The 11,076-nt window shown below is 46.5% G+C and overlaps 1 non-coding gene across 1 annotated transcript; it reads left to right on the top strand.

The window, feature by feature from the left end:
* The first annotated feature begins 10,018 nt into the window (after positions 1–10,018).
* TRNAA-GGC (transfer RNA alanine (anticodon GGC)) lies at positions 10,019–10,090 on the top strand. Its single transcript has one exon. It is a non-coding gene; the product is annotated as a tRNA-Ala (tRNA).
* Positions 10,091–11,076: the final 986 nt, after the last annotated feature.

Genomic DNA, 11,076 nt, shown 5'->3' with positions numbered 1-11,076 from the left:
TCTCAACGTTTAGCTTTGTCAGTTGACCCTAAGTCCTAATATTATGAGACAGAGAGGAAAAACGTCTCTATTTTCTTTCCACTTGGTCCACACTGTGTATAATTGTACACACCTCTATCATGCCTGCCCCACATCTGCCTTCTTTTGGAACTAAAAAAGACACAAATATTGTAATTCCAATCCTCTGACCATTTTGGTTGGCCTTCTCTCAGCTCCTTCCCAGCTCTACTAATTTCGATAAGAAATTAGCAAAGCTGTGAGTAAAGCCGTGCAATTTGTGATTCGATATTCTTCCATGGAAACATGTCGCATGCAGGGTAGGTGTCTAGACCTCGGTGTGAACAGCCTGAAAACTCTTAATAGGGCTCTGATGATCTGAGAGGCAATGGAGTGAATCTCTCCCAGTAGAATTCATTAGCCTGGAAGCTAATGAGAGAGGGCCAAGTACATCCATTCATTCAACGGGAGGCATTTATCCTCATTCGGCTTCTCTCTGGGAACGTCAACAGCACTCCCTGCTCTATGAGGCCTTGGGGGCGAAGCCTCCAGCAGCGATACCTAACGCGATTGCCACTGAGCTGACATTCGCTATGCACTGCCACCGTCAGGCTAACTTCTAAGAAATGGGACCAGTCAAGTCAATTGGTGTGTCGCTCTTAGGATTTGCAACGTAAACAGCAGTGTGATCAGTTGAAGGGCACACAGAAGAAGTGTGCCAGCAAGGGCTTCATGAGGAATGGCCCCAGGAGGGAAAAGACAACAGCGTGAATTATGGCTACATGGGAACCTGGCTTGGTGGGTTCCTGTCACAGCTTTTATATGGCCTTTGTATGGGGTATAATTGGAACCACTGGAACTGTTGCAAGAATTTCAGATTGCCAGCAAGCAAGAATTGGTGGGATCATCCGATTGAGAAGGTCACAGAAAATGAGGAGGTGCAAATCTTATGGAATTTTCGAATACAAACTGAAGGGGCATTCCAAGATGGTGAAGGACCTTTCCAGATGGTGAAGGTCGCTATGCCGTTTCGTACATGACTTGTTTAGCCTTCTGAAGCCCTTCTAAGGAAGAGATGTCCTGGAAGCAACTGGGTTAGGGTGCATAATAGCATGCTTTGGCTGGAAAACGCACCCCTTCTTTCACATTTCCCTTACAGGAATCCTCCCCCTAGTGCTGGGCAAAGTGCAGCACTGCATGATGGGAATGGTTGCCTCCACCTGGTGCCAGCGGGGCTGTGCAGAGTAGTCAGCTTTGGTCAAAGCTTCAAACAGATACAATAAACCATTAGTCAGAGACCCATGCTTAGTGTAAAGCCCAGATCACCTCTAGCCCCGGGGCCTTACAATGAAGAACACTGCAATATATACCGCCACCGCCTCCTCCTCCTCCTCCTCCTCCTCCTCCTCCTCCTCCTCCTGACAGTAGAGCTATTCACTCAGTCATTTGAATTTAGGTTTAATGTGGGCTACTGAAATTTGTGTGATTGTATGAACCCTTGCAAAGGTGGGCATCTCAGATGGGAATCACCGGGGACGTTCTGTATGCAAAGCAGATGCACTGCTACTGAGCTATAGCCAATCTTTGTTGAACTTTCCTCATTCCACAGATTTCCCACATTGTCCTGTATTTCCATTATGACAGTGGAACAGTTTGAACTGGCATAAGGGTCGATTCCAAGGGTCATCTTGCAATACACTATTGGAACATCTTTCACTCCAGCTGGGATTACAACCTTTGGCACATGGCATGTTTGATTTGAAATCATGTCTTCTCGTGGAAAGGTCTAAGAGGATACAAAAAAGTTCCTCAAAGTTTATTAAGAAATAATATAAACAATATGGGGAAGGGGAGCCCCCCCCCGCCCGCTGTGCTTGATGTCAAGGAAGGACCGCCACCGTTGTCAAAAGACAGTGAAGGGCTAAGCAATTCAAACAAATGTGTTATCAGAAGCTGAACAGAAGGCTAAAGGAAGCCATCTCTATGCTAAGGATTTCAGACCGAAACACATTCATTTGTAATGCTGTGTCAAAGCAGAGATAAAATGAAAAATATACTGGCATGACCCACCACAGAGGATGCACAGCGGAACGTCAAGAGCAAGAGTTCACTTTCTTTTTTTATCCATCCTTTTCAGAACAATAGCAATGCAGAGGTTGTTGTCATGGACTCTGAGGCTGTCCCAACACCCTCAGATCGAAGCACAGAAACCCCATTCTGACATAGAGTTGTCTCACAGACATACTCGTGTGTGGGCATCCTGACTCTTATTTCTCAACATCCCCAAATTGGGGATGCAGCAATCCCCAACCAAAGGCCACTGGGGCTCATTTAAACCAATGAAAGGTAGCAGCAGGATGCTCGAGGGCTCCTAACGGTATAGAAAGGTGCCATATCAATCAATCAATGTCATAGGAACACAGGGAACTGCCATATACTGAGTCAGACCATTGGTCTATCTAGCTCAGTATTGTCTTCACAGACTGGCAGCGGCTTCTCCAAGGTTGCAGGCAGGAGTCTCTCTCAGCCCGATCTTGGAGATGCTGCCAAGGAGGGAACTTGGAACCTAGATGGAACCTAGATGGAACTTGGAACCTAGAATCCCCTGAGGGGAATATCTTGCAGTGCTCACACATCAAGTCTCCCATTCAGATGCAACCAGGGCAGGCCCTGCTTAGCTATGGGGACAAGTCATGCTTGCTACCACAAGACCAGCTCTCCTCTCCTAAGAGGAGGAGGCAGGAGGAGGAGGTCATCAGAGGTATCACTAGAGGGTGGGCTGCAAGGCTCAGGCTCCCAATGGCCACCCCACTCATGGTCATCCTCACCATGGCTCAGAGTCCCGAATCTCATCAGCCAGGCACCTTCTTTTCATTTGAGGGGCGGGCAGTCACCTCTGTTGCTGCTCCAGTAGCAACAATCACCCCTCGCCCCTGTCACCTCCCTGAAAGGTGCTCTGCTGGGAACAAAATAGATGCTTTTGCCACCCCCCACACATACTTATTCTTGTGGGGGATATGACTGGATTTAATTATCAAAGGGGTGGGGCTGTGGGCCAGGACCATTTGAGTCAGTGCCCCTGGCCACTGCCTTCACTTTCAGCCATTGTGACTGGGGATGATGGGAGTTGTAGTCCACCAATATCTAGGCACCCAAGCTTGGCAATCCCTGCTCTAGCAAATGGCCGCATAAGCCTCCACCGGTTGCATCCCAAATCAAAAGCATGATGGACGTGCTAAAGAATTTTGCTTCTCGGTTTTTCTTGCTGAGCTGCGGATGACCATCCAAGGAGCAAAGCCCTGGTGAGCCGGGGTGATTAAGCCCAATCTTTTCAGATGCAAACACCCACTCTGTGCAATGTCAATTAGGAGATTCCAGTTTGTATTTAGACTCGCCTGCTGTGTACAAAGCTGATCCGCAGCGCTTAAGCTTGTAAAGCCACTGTGAGTAAATCGCCAGCATCTGAAATGAAAGTTGGCTCGTTTCTTTCAAGAACGGGAGGCGGGGGGCAATCAACATTTTCATTCTTCCAGAACCTTCTTGATTTTGTTGAGCAACCCAAAGCGTACTATTAATTTTGAAATCCCTACTGTGGAGTGAGTGCTTTGGGGAGGTAAGGGGGCCCCTCTGCCATGTTAATGGAAAGGTAAGAAGGTTTCCCCGCTCTCCTTTGAAAAATAACCATCTATGGATGCCATTAAGAAAGCAACAGTTCAGTGGGAATAGGTTAACAATTTCTTCTCAAGCTTCATTTCCTTCTTCTTCGTTGCCAACTCCTTGGGGAGAGGACCTTTTCACATACCTTTTGCTAAATGCGGACTTTGAGGACCTTTTCACATACCTTTTGCTAAATGCGGCACTTTGAGGACTTTTGTTGTTGTTGTTGAGAAGTAGCACGTCTGTATTCTTAATCATCGTAATGCAACAGTGAAGCTATACACACGTGCAGGTAAAACTGGGCTAAGGAAGCCCAGCCCGGGTTTGCCTGCACATATGTACCACCGGGATTGGGCCCGATCCCAGAGGCACCTTGGTGGCAAACCCACCTCCATCGCCACCCTCTAAAATGAGGGCGAGTGCTCTCCTAAACCCATTTTTGTGATCGTCTGCCAACCGTGGCTGCTGACAGACTGTGGGGCTCCCAGGCACTTTTGGGGAGGGGAGAGGGATCCCCATAATGCACCACACACTCATGCAGTGCTTTATGGGAGCTCTAGGGGGACGATCCTCCAAGCTACCGGCAGCAGCTGGTAATGGTCTCAGGGGGCGATCCGCCCACTGAAGAGGGAGCCCTCAGTCGTCTATGGAGTGGTAAGCTCTTTAAGGAACATACGAAGCTGCCAGATACTGAGTCAGACCATGGGTCCATCTTGCTTAGTATTGCCTTCACAGACTGGCAGTGGCTTCTCCAAGGTTGCAGGCAGGAATCTCTCTCAGCCTTCTCTTGGAGATGCTGCCAGGGAGGGAACTTGGAACCAAGATGCTCTTCCCAGAGTGGCTCCATCCCCTGAGGGGAATATCTTACGGTGCTCACACATCTAGTCTCCCATTCATATGCAACCAGGGCAGACCCTGCTTAGCTAAGGGGACCAGTCATGCTTGCTACCACAAGACCAGCTCTCCTCCCTGCTAGCCCTCTTGCCCTTTCTCACTGCTTGTGAGAAAGGGCTCAGCGACTTCAGCCCTCCCACAGATGTGGACTACAACGCCCATCATCCCTGACTACTGGCCACTGTGGCTGGGGATTCTGGGAGTCAAGTCCTATAAGAGCTGGGGACCCAACACTGAGAATCCCCACTCTAGACAAACTCAATAGCTTCACGATTGTGGTATCCCATATTGAGGGAGATGAGAAATCACAGAAATGATGTTCTAAGATTGGCGGGAATTTCCCACTCTTAAAAGATTTATATGGTACAATCACTGAGATGAGAACCTAGCCGTGGTGCTGAGTTAATACATTTGAGAGTAAATAAACATTACTGATGGTATAAATATCTTCCTTGAGAATCTTAATGATAGCAAAATTTTCTTCATTAAAGTCAGACACCTAATTACTAATTGCTCGGTTAAAGCATGTTTTGGTAGCAGCTGAAATGCAGCTCTTAATTTATTTACCTATTAAAATCTTTATGTGTCTATTACTGGCACCAGTCGGTGGCTCCTTAGAAATATAAAGGCAATTATTGACAGGATCCCAGATGTTAACTAGAATTTAATTTAGTTAAATGGTGTATAGTACAGATTGACTTCCTCTGTGGATGTCCATAAAGGAACAAAGAGGAAGCCATTAACGGCTGCTTAAATGCGGTTTGCGTTTTCTGAATGACACCTTGGCAGGATAGGAGGAAGGATTCAGAAAGCGTAGGCCCTTGCACCAAATAAGGATTTCTAAGATTGCAACCCTCGCCTCCCTCAGCGGTGGACCTTTCATGAGGCAAGGTGAGACTGGTGCCCCAGATGGCAGATGATCAGAGCACCTGAAGGGTGGCAAATATATATCCTGCCACCACCATCAAAGCAGCTCCTTCGGTCTGATCTGGCCGTTACAATATAAGAAGCTTGACCAGAGGCATAGGGACATAGGAAACTGCCTTATACTGAGTCAAACCATTGGTCTATTTGGCTTAGAACTGTATACCACAGTTCCTCCAGATGCCCATATGGCTGGGTCCTTGAAATGTCATCCCAACCCTGCAGGAAGCTTTCATGAAATACAGGTTCCCACTTGAGGTTGAGCCGGTTCTCCATTGAACCGGGCCTGTTTGATGGCTCACCCTCGAGCCAAACAGGGCCCGGTTGGGTTCAGCTTGGAGGTTTTCACACAAACACACACAACTAACTTACTGCCCAGTTCGGTGGCCTCCAGGGGGTGCTGCCACAGCCGTGGAACAGTCTCCAATGGTTCCCAGTCTCCCGCCGGCCTCCCCCCGGTAATTTTAGGGCTGATCAGCCCATTTACAGGTCTTTTTGGCCCTCTCCCTGCTTGTGGTGGTCATTTTGAAGGCAGCTGTGCATGCTTACCGGCCATTTGCATGCCCAGGTTGTGATGAGGGGAGCAGGAACAGTTGGAGACCCCTTGGGGCCTGGCTCGATCTGCACGAACTGAAATGGCCCTGGTTCTGTTGAAGTCCGGTTCAATTCAAACTGAACCGGGTTTCCTGGTTCCATGCAAACCCCTAGATCCCACACTTGTAGGGTAACGTGCATAGGGTAGCCAGAAAACTCATCATTTCAGACCATGTGTCCATACTTGTAAAGACCCTTTGAAGTCAGAGAAAAGTCTCTCTAGCAGTATCCTCTTTGAGAGAATGAGCATGGGTGACAAGGAAATGATCAAATCCTCGATCGCTAGTTGCAACTGTCTGCAGTTCATAAGCCATCACATCTGGCTCTGCTGATCTCTTCAGCAGATTGCACTAAAATAAGCCACTAAATCTAAATCTTCCCATTTACGAGCACATCTGGACAGAGAAGGGCTACAGTGGTTTCTACCGTCTTATCTCCACTGGGAACAGAACTGGGAGTTGTTTACGAAGCAATATAATGAGATCATGTAAAATAAAATAGACGGGTTTCCTTCGACTTTAAGGGGGAGGGATACAATGATTAATTTATAAATGGGGACCTGTGGGAAATGTTAAAGATGTGTGAGAAATCTTTCCTTAACAGAATGAATGCACCCCGCCCCATAGGCCAGTTCCCATCGACTCCTATGATTCTTTAGCTTGCAACAAAAATGATCAGGAGCACCTTTCCTATGAGGGATGAAGAAAGGATTTGGGGCTTGTGAGCTGAGAATTCTCCCAACTGAAAATTCGGTCCAAAAATTCTCCAAAGGGAATTTTGAAAGAGAATTGCAGTGTCCCTCCTGGTGGGGGGGGACTAATATCCAAAGAGGAATTTCAGGACTCCTCCCATGAATAAAAATCAGATGGTTTTTTGAAATGCTTTCTGCTCATTCTTGCTTTAAAGGTAAAGTGTGCCGTCAAGTCGATTTTGACTCCTGGTGCCCTGTGGTTTTCTTTGCTAGAATACAGGAGGGGTTTACCATTGCCGCCTCCTGCACATTATGAATTGAGGCCTTTAGGGTAGGAAGGTGTAGATTAAGGTCCTAAGAACATGAGAACAGTTCTGCTGGATCAGGCCCAAGGCCCATCTGGTCCCCAACATCCTGTTTCTCACAGTGGTCCACCAGAGGCCTCTGAGAAGCCCACAGGCAAGAGAGGTGAGGAGGGCAGGCCCTTCTCCTGCCATTGCTCCACTGCAACTGGTATCCTCCCTCTGAGCCTGGAGGTAGCCCATAGCCATCAAGGCTAGTAGCCAATGATAGAGCTGTCCCTAACCCCCTTTCCAAGCTATCCATGCTGGTAGCCATCAGCACATCCCTGGCAGAGAATTCTATAGATTAATTACACACTGCATGAAAAAGTACTTCCTTCCATTGGTCCTAAATTTCCTGGCGATCCATTTCAGGGGATGGCACCTGTTTCTAGGGCTGTGAGAAAGGAAAGAAAACTTCTACAGCTTCATCAAGTCTATAACGTAATGCTTTCCCCCACCCGAACTTAAATATCAGCCATACAGGCTCTTGTTTGGAATGCGACCACAGTGAGCTTGGAGGAATAACTATAGAAGATTATCTTCCAGAGTTCATATCACCCTTAAAGGGCATTTTTTAAATGGGATTGTGACACAGGAGTGTGGTTTAATACCCTCTAAAAACCCACAGAAGACTAGTTAAGTTTATGATTGCACCACTGCCGCCAGTGAGTGTTGCCAACACTCCTGTGTCACAATCCCATTTTAAAAATGCCCTTTAAGGGTGATATGAACTCTTCTTATGGCAACTTCTTATGTGTTCCACATTAAAGGACAATTTGAACAGAAAAGTGGGTGCAGTTACTATGCCCCATCACCCCCGGAAGCCCGTTCCCCTCCCCATTTAGGTTCCAGGCTGAAGAGAAGCATTTGCCAAGCAATGTCTGGGCACTATATTTATCATTAAATAAAAAGAAGCAGGCAGTCTGGGAACATTTTGTAATTCTTGCAGAATCTAATACGAGCTCTTGATGAAATGGATCAGAGGTTCTTCCACTGCTAGGGGCTTCAACAACCTGCACATCTAAACTCTGTTTTCCTTTCCGTTTTGCTTTCGCCATTGGGCGAGGGGACCTCTGGATGGGGGAAGCTTTATTGACATACAAATTATCCATGAAGTGGTGGGAAAGAGAGTGTCGGGCTATTTCAGGAGCTCATCAGAACCTCGCTCTCATCCCCGCACAATGGATCCACAACAATCGGTGAGGAAATACCCCGACGCTTCAAAAGCATTTTGCCCAGGAAATCACATCTCTCCAATTTTCCAGATGACAGCTTGCAGCACAAGTCGGTCACACCGCATTACTCCGGTGATGCGCAGTAATGCAACATTGCTGATGCAACCCAATTTGATGTGTCTAATGCGATACATCAGCTGGGATATTGGAAAACATTGCTTTTATTCCACACACACAAATAAAAAACCCCCACAACTTCTAGGTAAGAGATTTTGTTATTTCACTACTACCGCCACCATTCCTGCTACTACTTATACACTGCTTTTCCACAGAGGTTTTCAAAGCGGTTTACGTAGAAAAATAAATAATAAATACATGACCGTTTTCTGTCCCCCAAGAGCTCATGATCTGAACAAGAGAAAGAAGACAGACACCAGCATCAGCCACTGGAGGGATGTTGTGCTGGGGTTGGACAGGGCCAGTTGCTCTCCCCCTGCTAAATACAAGAGAATCCACTCTTAGAAGGTGCCTCTTTGGTCAGTTAGGTTTTTATTTATTTTATTTTTTAAAACAAACACTTTGTAGTAATTGCACCGGTGCAGCGAGAGAGCAACCTAACAGAACTTCCCAACTCACTTTCCCTGGTGCAGAGGGGAAGCACGAAAGTCCTCCCCTTCCCCAGGAAGCCCTCTCTCCCATGCAAAAATATATCCCCGAGGGCTGTGCAACCCTCCCAGACATATTTTTATGTGGCATAGAGGCCTCCAGTGGAAGGGGAGGCAATGAAAATGGCCACTTCTCCACTGCACTAGAGCAGTTAGTTGGAGGTTCTGCTCTCCTTCTGCACCCGTGCAACCTTTGCCTACATTTCAGCTACTATTTCCATAGGCTATTTATTTATTTATTTATTTATTTATTTATTTATTTATTTATATTCGATTTCTATACCACCCTTCCGAAAATGGCTCAGGGTGGTTTACACAGCGAAATAATAAATAAATAAGATTGATGTCTGTCCCCAAAGGGCTCACACACTTTAAAAAAACAAACACCCAATTAACAAGAGTTAATTAAAAAAAATAACAAGAGTAGTGAGTGGAAGTATTGCCTAACTGCTCCTTTAAATGGCAGTGGGGCTACATTGAGTACCTTTTCTCATCAAGTCAGCCTCTGAAAATAAAATAACACTTCTGCTCAGCAATTAAAGCAGCCAAATCAACAGCAACTGTATTGAAATAATGTATAGGCAATTTGTGAAGATCTGGTCTTAGGTAGCATGCTTTTCTAAGCAGGGTCTGCTTTGGTTTTTATTTGGATGGGAGACTACAGGTGAAAACTGTAAAATATTCCTCTTAACAGATGGGGCTGAGCTCAGTGGTAGAGCATCTGTTTTGCATGCAAAAGGTCCCAGGTTCAATCTCTGGCAGCATCTCCAGGTAGGGCAGGGAAGAACCCCTGCCTGCAACCTTGGAGAAGCTGCTGCCAGTCAGTGTAGACAATACTGAGCTAGATGGACCAAGGGTCTGATTAGATGTGAGGCTGCATCCTATGTAAATGCCTCATCTTACCTCATGGAAGGACCACCTCTGGGTACCACAACATAAAATGCTCGATTCCGGGTATTCCTAAAAGCTTGTGGCTCGGAATGCTGGGAGTTCTAATCTAACATCTGGGGACCTAAGGTCCCCCTAAGGGGACCACACGTGAGCACAGTCTGCTATAAATCATTTCCCTTAGGGGATGGGGCTTTAGCTCAGTGGTAGAGCATCTGCTTGGCATGCAGAAGGTCCCCGGTTCAATCCCTGGCAGCATCACCAGGTAGGGCTGGGAGAGACTCCTTCCTGCAATCGCGGAGAGGTGCTGCCAGTCAGTGTAGACAATACTGAGCTAGTGACCTGACTCAGGATACAGTCGCTTCCTATGTTCCTAAGTGAAAGTTCTACATCTGAGGAATTTCACCAAAAGGCCCAAAGAGTTGCTTGGAAGACCAGCAAGATTTCTAAGTGTGGTTTTCGACATCCTTAATGCCTTTGCTGGCACAGGCCTCCGAGGCGCGTCTCATTCAAGCCAAATCATCCAGAGATTATCTCATTTTCAACCAAGGAGAGACTCATCATATTACTCATTCGCATCGGTTTTTATGTTCTTCTTGACTTCCTTCTGGAGGATCTTGAAGAATAGAAAAATGTCTTGCCTCCACGAGGTGACTGAAGATCAAACACAGTCTGTAGGAAGGCTGGAGATATAACTCAGGAGCCCAGACTCTCAATCTTCTTCATTATTATAGAGTCTTTGCGCTTGTAAAATAGGGCCGCCGGGGGGGGGGGGAATCAAGAGCTCTTTAACTCAAGTATATCTGACTGCAAGGAGAAGCCTTGGCTAGCTCTAAAGTATAGCCTTTCAGTAAATTACTGGCACGGATGAAAGCTTTCAGGTGAACTTGGGAGATAAGAATAATAGGGTTGCTTTATTTCTAAATTAAGGCTTTTCCAAAGGGTCAGCATGAGCCCAGTTAAAGTCTAAAGAACCAAGGGTGTTTGGAACAGGAGGACCAATAAAGGCACCGCTTTCATAGCGACAGAAGGCTACAATGGGAATTCACATATATGTACTTTAAAAGAACCATACAGTTAAAAAATAAATGTAGAAGGGTGGTTCACACAATTGTGTGACTCTAGAGCCCTCTTCAGATGCTCGGTGCTCGTGCTTGCTTATCTATCTATCTATCTATCTATCTATCTATCTATCTATCTATCACATTTTAATACTGCCCGAAACACAAGTTCTCTGGGCGGTTTAC

The sequence above is a fragment of the Hemicordylus capensis genome, chromosome 13 (genome assembly GCF_027244095.1).
Source record: "Hemicordylus capensis ecotype Gifberg chromosome 13, rHemCap1.1.pri, whole genome shotgun sequence".
Lineage (NCBI taxonomy): Eukaryota > Metazoa > Chordata > Lepidosauria > Squamata > Cordylidae > Hemicordylus > Hemicordylus capensis.
The sequence above is the reverse complement of the archived record's forward strand: the minus strand, read 5'-3'. Positions and strand labels throughout refer to the sequence as shown.